Below are 9,254 nucleotides of genomic sequence, written 5' to 3'. Positions count from 1 at the left end.
AAGATAGAGAAAGGGGCTATGAGCCAAGGGATGCCAGTGGCCTCCGGAAGCTGACAAAGGCAAGGCACGGATTCTCCCCTAAAGTGTCCAGAAAAGAACACAGCCCGGCCTACACTTTGATTTTAGTCCAGTGAAACCCACTTTGCACTGCCGACCTCCAAAATTGTAAGAAAATACATGTGTGTTGCTTTATGCCATGAAGTTTGTTGCTATTTGTTACAGTAGCAAATAGGAGACTAATATACTACCCAATTGAAATTTGCAGCACCCTTCAGTATTTCTCATCCTCCCTTCCTTTCACCTTCTTTTCTTACCCCATTCTTACCTTGCATTTTCTAGTGTATCATTTTTCTAGCATCTACAATAGAGAAATACAAAGGAGACCAAAGTTGGGAGTCGGGGGATCAAGTGAACCAACCGATAGGTTCTGCTAAAGATGATGTTACAGATTTTGGGGGCCACCTGTCTTTTCTCTCTTTGTGGGTGCCAAATAAGGAAGTGGCACTATGAGAAAACGGAGTCAAACAGGAATAAAGAACCTGTTAGTTTCATAGTTGCTGAAGAAGTTCTCGATGTATAATGAGAAGTTCTGGTAAAGAGCTAAGCTAGAGAAGTGACTTAGGCTAGAAGAACACTTCTTCCTTCCTACCCGCTTCCCCTTAAACCCAAGGGTCCTTTTCCCCAATGATCCCCAGACCCAAAGAGCCAGGCCACGAGAAGAATGGGAGGCTCTCCTTGCTGGCTCTGTCACAGACAGAACAGGACAAGGACAGGATGCATCACCTTTCAGAGCAGGAATCCGATTCAATGGGCATCTAACACTAACTGATCCCATTAGCCACTGACCAAGCATGAGGACAGATGTGTAGATGGGACCTCTTTCCTGAAGAGGTCGCTGAACTAGGACATTCACTTTCTCTACTGACGTCATCGGAGGCCCATCCAGGGAGGGCCTGGTGAGGAAGGCTAGAAGGACATTTGGCAGCCAGGGGATAAGGTTGATATCAAAATGCCTACTTTATTCCATCTATAAAAAGAGATTAGTGAGATACACTCTCTTTCTCCAGCTACAGAGCCCTAGAAAAGACCACGGTTTGACTGTCTCCTCCAAATCTCATGTTGAAACTAAACCCCAACTGTGACAGTATTAAGAGTGTGGGAAATTTGACTATGGTATTTGAAAGGTGTAGCCTTTAAGAGGTAATTGGATCATGAGGGCTATGCCCTCATGAATTAATTTCCTCATGGATTAATGGATTAATGGGTTATCACGGTGACTTTATAAGGAAAGGAAGAAGCACGTGAGCAGACTCTTGCTCTTTTGCTATGTGACGCCCTGTGCCACCTCAGGACACTGCAGAGAGTCCCCACCAGGAGGAAGACCCTCATCAGATGTGTCTCCTTGACCTTGGACTTCCCAGCCTCTAAAACTGTAAGAAATAAATTCTGGTGTTAATTTGTTTGTTTGTTTGTTTTATAAATTACCCAGTTTCTGGTATGCAATTATAAGCAAAAGAAAACTGACTAAGACAGTATTCAAATGCTACTTCTATCTCTTCCAGTGCCCTCTACTGAAACGGAGCATTTCCTGCTTTTCTACCCCTCCTGATTCTCTCTCTTGTTCTCAGACAAGACTCTAAGCTATCAAAATGCATGACAGATTAAGGGCCATTATCAAATGCATTGCCCTCACCTGTAGCCAAGGGCTTCAGTTCCTTGCTGGACTCTGTCATCAGTGAGGATGGGCTCAGTTGTGAGGAACTGATTACCTAACACCATCTGAAGCAATAAAGATATTTAATTATCTTGCTTAACAGGAAGGTTTTGCGCAAAAACTCAAGAACATTGCTAATGGCCAAGTCCTTTCTATTTTACCACCCTGACATCTTCAATGTTTGGCTTGTGCCTCCTGATCACAACAAGGCTGGGCAGCTCTGACCATCACATCCTGACCCAACCATGCTCAAGGATAAAGGAAGAGCACTCTTCGTTGCCTTTTGTCTTCTTATCAGGAGGCACGATCCATCCCTGGACCCCCAAGCTGACTTCTCTTTATTTCAAAGTGGCCATTACTGTCCTTTGCCTATCCCTAGACTTTATTTTTATTGTGGTAAAATACACATAATGTAAAAATGTACCATTCAAATTATTTAAAAATATATAATTCAGCGGCACTACGTACACTCACGATGTTGTAAAACCCATCACCACTATCTAGTCCCAGGAGCTCTTTAACACTCTGAAAGTAAATTCCACACCCACTAAGCAATTAGTCCCCATTCTCCTCTTTCCCCAGCCCCTGGCAACCACGACTCTGCTTTCTGTCTCTATGGATTTACCTATTCTGGACATTTCCTATAAATGGAATTATATAATATGCGGTCTTTTGTGTCTTGCTTCTTTCACTTAGCATAATGTTTTCAAGGTTTATTCATGTTGCAACATGTATTAGAACTTCATTTCTTTTTATGGCTGAATAGATTCCATTGAATGGATATGTTACATTTTGTTCATCTATTCATCCGTTGATGACCATTTGAATTGTTTCCACCTTTTGGCTACTATTTGGCTATTATTTGGTGAATAATGCTGCTATGAACATTAATATGCCTGCTTTTGTTTGAATCACCCTGAGACTTTAAAAGAAAGATGGAGCTGTGATGATCAGCTTACATAAACTGCTTGTCTCCTGAGGCTGGGCCCTTTTCCAGACACATCAGAGCTTATCGGCAAGAAGAGGGAATGGTTATTGAGTAGGGGATATTAACAGGAGGAGATATGGGCTCTGATAATTGTTCAGAATCATTAGCTTTCAGGACCTGAAGTAGGAAGTTGATCTGGTTCCTGTGCACCCTCACTCTTGCAAGATCCCCTGAGGTTCTCTTTATTCTCAGACCAAGGACTACCTCCTGCAGATGCAGTGGCCACTGAAGTTCACATGACACGAGAGCACCGGATGAGACAGGATTGGGCCTCAAAGGAGGGCTTGGAGGTTTCTATAGAGGAGAATCTCCAGACAGAGTTAGGGTTTTTGACAGATGTTCTGAAATACAGAGAGACGTGCGAGCTTGAGAAAGACAAAAGCTCTGGGTAACCTAGATTTGTGATTCTGACAATTCAAAGCTGTGTGGCCTCAGCCAACTCACTTGAGATTTCTGTGCCTCAGTTTCCCTCATTTGCTAAATGGATTAATAGTAGTAGCATCTCATAGGGTTGTGAGACTTAAATGTGTTAATTCACGCAGAACAGTTAGGACAGTGCCTGACAGAGATGAGGCATTTGATAAATGTTAGCTGTTATTATTATTACTATTATTATTATTATTATTATTATTTTGATCTAAACCCTTGACCTTGGGAGCTGTTATTGTTAATAGTAGTAATAATAATAGTAGGGAAAGGAGAGGGAGGAAGAAGAAAAGGAGAGAGAAAGAGGAGGAAGAGGAGGAGGAGGGAAGGATGAAAGGTTAATGGAGAAAAAGAGAAGGAGGAAGAGGAGATAAGAAGCAGAAGGGAGGAGAGAGGGAGAGAGATAGGCTGTGTCCAGAGGCTTTGGGAAGCAGGGCTGAGAAATTCCTCAGAAGCTGATGATCTGGGCAGCCCCTTTCTTCTGTCTTGCCCCTGGGCTCAGCCCTGCTCACATTCCTCCTCCTAAGGAACCACCCAGGAAACTGCTCCCGTCTGTCCTAACACCTCTGTTGCCAGGCAACCTCCTACTACTTCTCCAGTTTCCAACCCTCAGGAAGCATTGGGCCTCTGTTCAATCCTGGCTAAAGTCAGAACTTGCAGAGGACAGGGTGAGGAAAGAGAGATTAGATGAGAGATTGTAAAATTAAAATACTGTTGCTTGAACACATTATATACATCACCGTACATCATCATCGTCATAAACAGTTAGTATTTATCCTCCCGACAACCTATGAAATAGGTGATGTTATTATCTCAATTTAACAGATGAGGAAACTGAAGCGCAGAGAGGTGACACAACTTGTCCAGTACCACATAGTTAGGAAGTGAATCATTCAAGGACCAGGAGCAGTTCCTCTTCTTTCCTCACCACAAGCTCTACTCCTTTCTTATTCTAGCAAGAAAATACTATGAGAGAAGGTGCCTTCTCACTCCCAATACCCCTCTGTGAAGAAACATGAACCAATGCATAAAGTCATTTGCATAGCATGCAGAGAGACTCCACACAAATCATTTAGACATAAACCCATAAGCAGGCATACAAACACACACAAAAGCACACACAACACACATGCAAATTGGAAGACTCATAAGGATATCCACAAAAGCACCCGCAAATAACAGAGGCACAGAGACTACAGACACTCAGACAAATACTGACTCAAATTATACATACACAAACACGTATATCCAATCAGAAAAACAAATGCCTTGAGCCACAAATGCTTAGAAACACAGAGGGAAAACGCACAAATGAAGATATACAAAGACACACATGCACAGAGATACACCTGAGCACAGATGGACATAATTATGCAGACACAAATAGAAACCCATACAGAAACAAGTACACAAAAACACTGAGTCTTAAATGCACCGGGACACTATAAACACATGCAGAGAGAGACAAATATAGAAAGAAGTGCACACCAAGAAAATTTTACACATGCAAAACCTTGCACATGCATACACATGAACGGTGCATGCACCCACACCAAAAACATAAGCACAACCCCAAGACAAGTGCAGAAGTGACAGAAATGGGAGCAGGTATGACTCAGTAACGGCTGGGACTGGAATGAGCCCATCAAGGCCGTTGTACCAGGAATCAGACTCCCTGAACCAGACCGGATATATTAAGATTCTCCAGAGACACAGAAACAGTAAGACAGATACAGGAAGTGATTTATTATGAGGAATTGGCTCAGATAATTAAGGAGGCTGAGCAGTCCCATTATCTGCCAAGCTTCCCCTGGATGGCAGGATGCTATAAAGTTAAGAGCTATGTGAAGTCAGAGACATCTGGATTCAAATCGTTTTTAACCACTACTTACTCACTGTGATCTGGGGAGAGTCACTTAACTTTCCAGAGATTCAGTTTCTTCTAATATAAACTGGAAATAATATAGCACCTTCTTCAAGAATTTTTGTGAGAATCGTGCACACACACAACATGCATGGACATGTGTGTGCATAGTTATCATAATGCGATCACAATGGATGTTTGTGGTTATCATGATTATTACAGCTATTATGACTCTTACAAATCCTAGTCCACAAACTCAGATGACCAAGAAATGCCACTTTTTCCGTTTTCTTTGAAACAACTGAAATGAGATTTCAAGCACTCAATCAAGGCAGAGCAGGCAGATGGTAAATTCAGTATCAATCTTTGCTGTGCCTTGTCTAGGGTTGCACAAAGTTTAGGGAGGTCTCATAAGGCTCCAAGGCATTGGGAAGACACCTCCAGTCCTCGGTCAAGGGCCTGAATTTGTTCCCAGTTGAGAAGCCATTGTTTCAATCCTTATTGGATCTTTTAGGTCTGATGGTTTTGCTGTTTCTGGGTCATTGAGGGAGCACAGGAATCTTTCACGGGGCTCAGAATCCTTGTGCCTAGGATCCAGTCTCTGCCTCCTCCTTGGGAAACTATCATAAAATAGAACCTGGGTCTCAAACTCTTTTAGCCTCAGGGAACAGTCTCCCTTCCTGTTGCCTCGAGTGCACTTCTTCTCTCCCTTTCCTCTGTGGGAACAACTGGCATCAATTCTTCAGTGGGCATAGGGATTGTAAACTCAGATACTTACAAAAACTATTGAGGATGGGGGGGGGGAGCATCCTGCTGGTATACCCAGCTCCATCCAGGACAGTGATGCCAACAGTGTGGAACTGCAGAGCACCCGCCGGCCTGAAGGGGGCAGCCTCTCCTAGGCGCAGCTAATGAATTACGGTTATGGTCTTGCCACAGTTTCCACCTTTCAACAGAAATGGAAAACCTGGATTTTTGCGTGAAATCTTCTAATATTTAAAGATGTAAAACTAATTCAAAAATAAATTTGTTTTTGAGGAGCATCCACGCAGTAGAAGGCATCAGTGCTTCATTCCTTTCTAGGGAGGGATAGTATTCCAATGTATGGCTCTACCACGTTAGGTTATCCATTCATCCATGGAAGGGCATTTGGGTTGTTTTCTCTTTTGGCTGTTGTGAACAGTGCTGCTAGGAATATGCATGCACAAATATTTGTTTGAACTCCTGTTTTAAATAATATAAAACATCCAGAAAAGGTAAATCCATAGAGGCAGAAAGCAGATGAGTGATTCCCTGGGGCTGGCAGGAGGTGGAATGGGGTGATGAAAATTTCTTGGAACTAGACATAGGTGATGGTTCCACAATCATTGGAATGCATTAAAATGCCACTGAATTGTTCACTTAAAAATGATTAACAGGGGCTGGCCAGTCAGCTCAGTTAGTTAGAACACGGTGTTGATAACACCAAGGTTCAGGGTTCAATGCCTGTTACTGGCCAGCCACCAAAAGGAAAAAAAAGAAAAAAAAAAAAAGCTTAATTTTCTGTTATGTAAATTTCACTTTGATAAAATGAATAAATAAATTTGTAAACATTGTGAAGGCCAAACAGAACATGTCTGTGGGTCTTGTCTGATACTCTGGCCATGACTTTGAGTCCTCTGCTTTGGGCTTTACAAAATAGAGAAGCATTAGATAGAAAAATGCATACATACAACAAGATTCCATTTACATGAAGTTCAAAAATAAGGGAAACAAAACAACACATATTTTTAAGAATAAAATTAGAACTTGTAAAGCTCTAAAGAAATGCAAAGGTTAACACCAAGGTCAAGGGTTCAGATCCCCATACTGGCCAGCTGCCAAAAATAAAAATAAAAAAGAAAGAAAAGAAAAGGAATTATTTCATTCGAACTTCAGGTTAGTAGTTGTTTATCTCTTAGAACTGAAATTTGGGGTAAAGGTGATACCAGCAAAGGACTTATGAGGATACTTCAAAAAGTTCATGATAGCTGGCCAGTCAGTTTGGTTGGTTAGAGTTTGGTGCTGATAACACCAAGGTCCAGGGTTTGATCCTCACACCCATGAGCTGCCAAAAAAAAAAAAAAAAATCAAAAGGTTCATGGAAAGATTTGTATTACCTTTTAATTTTATTTTTCTGTGAACTTTTTGAAGTACTTTTGTGCAGGTAGCTTCCAGATTACTAGTTTTAGTTTTTAGCCTGGGTTCTGAGAAAATAAGTATTTGATTTGTTTTAATTCTTCAAATGGGATATTGAGTTTTTATACACTCTTTTGCATACATAATGTATTTCACCTTTAAAAATAAACGTTTATTGAATTTTTATGAAAAACATTGGATAGGGTAAAACGTTAATAATAGTCGAATCTGAGTAAAGAGTATGGGGTCTTCTTTGAGTAAAGATTATTTTTGCAACTGCTCTGTCAATTTGAAATGATGCTCAAAAAAGTTTCAAACGTATACAAATAGGACAGGAAGGGTTGTCAATTTCAAGAGGCTTCTATTTTCTTTCATTTCAAAACATACAGGGTGAAGAAATGCAAGTTAATGCTATGATACATTATTCTACAGAATATGATTCAAATTTTCAAGGGGTCTCTGTTTGCTTCTCCCTCTTCTGAGAAGTCCATGTCCCCTCTTCTCCTTCGCCCCCCTTCCGTCTGTCTCCACCCAGAATGGACCATGAAGGGGGGGGGGCGGTCAGGGAGGATTGCCAGCTCCTTTTTCTTTTTTTGGAGGGGGATTGAACCCTGGACCTTGGTGTTATCAGCACCGCTGCTCTAACCAACTGAGCTGACCAACCAGCCCAGCCAGCTCTTTTTCTTTTGCAACTCAAGCCTTGCCCCTTCCCTACCCAGACCCCAGGTAGGAAAGAGGTTTCAGAGTGAAGACCCCAGTGGGCAAAGAGTCATTCCCCCAAGATCAGATTTCCCCCCTCCACACCCACCGTGGCAGATATCTCTTAGGACTTCCCTGAACTGGCTGGGCACAAAGTCAAATAGAAAAAAATTGCTGATGATCTCTTTTCCCAGCACTTATCTCAGTTTATAATTACACATTCATTAGTGAGATTGTGTGATTAATATCTGTTCCTATTACCAGACTGTCAGCTCATCAGGGGTCCCTTTTTACTCTACTGTATGCTGGGCCCAAAGTGCCACTCAATAAATAATAACAGCAAAAATGGAAATAGTTATGACCATGTGCCAGGGAATCTTCTAGGAGCTTTGCAGGGATTATCATCACATTTACTCCTCGCAGTGACCTGAGGAGGTAAGTACTGCAACCAGCCACTGATGAGCCGTCTTTAGGGATGAAGAAACGGAGACACAGAGAGGCTAAGCAAGTTGCTCCAGCATGGTGGAGCCAGGGTTTCAAAGCAGTCTGTCTTCAGAGCTTACGCTCTCGTTACCCAACACTCCCTGTCCTTGTTGAATGAGGGAGTGAATGCACATCCCCAGCTCTCTCTCCTTAGTGTACTCAGCACAAGGCTGAGCACAAAGTAATGAAGAGAATGTGTCCCACCCAAGAGTGCACCACTGAATCTGAGATGTAGGATGCAATTTCAGCTAATCACAAAAGGGTGATCCCGCATTTCCTAGATGACAGAGTAATCTCCCCAGTGAGGAAGCCCCTTTTAATCCTGGGGCAATTTATAATTATATTATAAATGCTATAACATTCATATCATATAATAGAAATATGATATAATATCTTGATACAAAATACATGATCATATATTGACATAATATATGTAACATATAGTAATACATAATTACATAATATATAATTATATTTATAATTAAATAAGGAAATTTTGGTCAAAGGGTAAAAAGTTTCAGTTAGACAAGAGGAATAAGGTTGGGAGATCTATTGTACAGCATGGTGACCACAGTTAATAATAATGTATACTTGCAAATTGTTGAGAGAGTAGATCTTAAATGTTCTCATCACAGAAAGTAAGTATATGAGGGGACGGATAATTAGCTTGATTTAATCTTTTTGCAATGTATACACATATCAAAATATCTCATTGTACAACTTAAATATATATACTTTTTGTCAGTTACACCCCAATAAGCCAGAAAAAATTAAAATTAAAATTAAAAGTTTAATTCAGGAAAAAAAAAAACAAAACAGGATTTCTCAGCTTTGGCACTTTTGCCATTTGGGTCCAGATCATTCTTTTTTGTGGGAGCTGTTCTGCCCTGTTGTCTTTGCACTAGATGCCAGTAGTATCCCTC

The sequence above is a fragment of the Cynocephalus volans genome, chromosome 3, assembly GCF_027409185.1.
Source record: "Cynocephalus volans isolate mCynVol1 chromosome 3, mCynVol1.pri, whole genome shotgun sequence".
NCBI classification, from domain to species: Eukaryota; Metazoa; Chordata; class Mammalia; order Dermoptera; family Cynocephalidae; genus Cynocephalus; species Cynocephalus volans.
The sequence above is the reverse complement of the archived record's forward strand: the minus strand, read 5'-3'. Positions refer to the sequence as shown.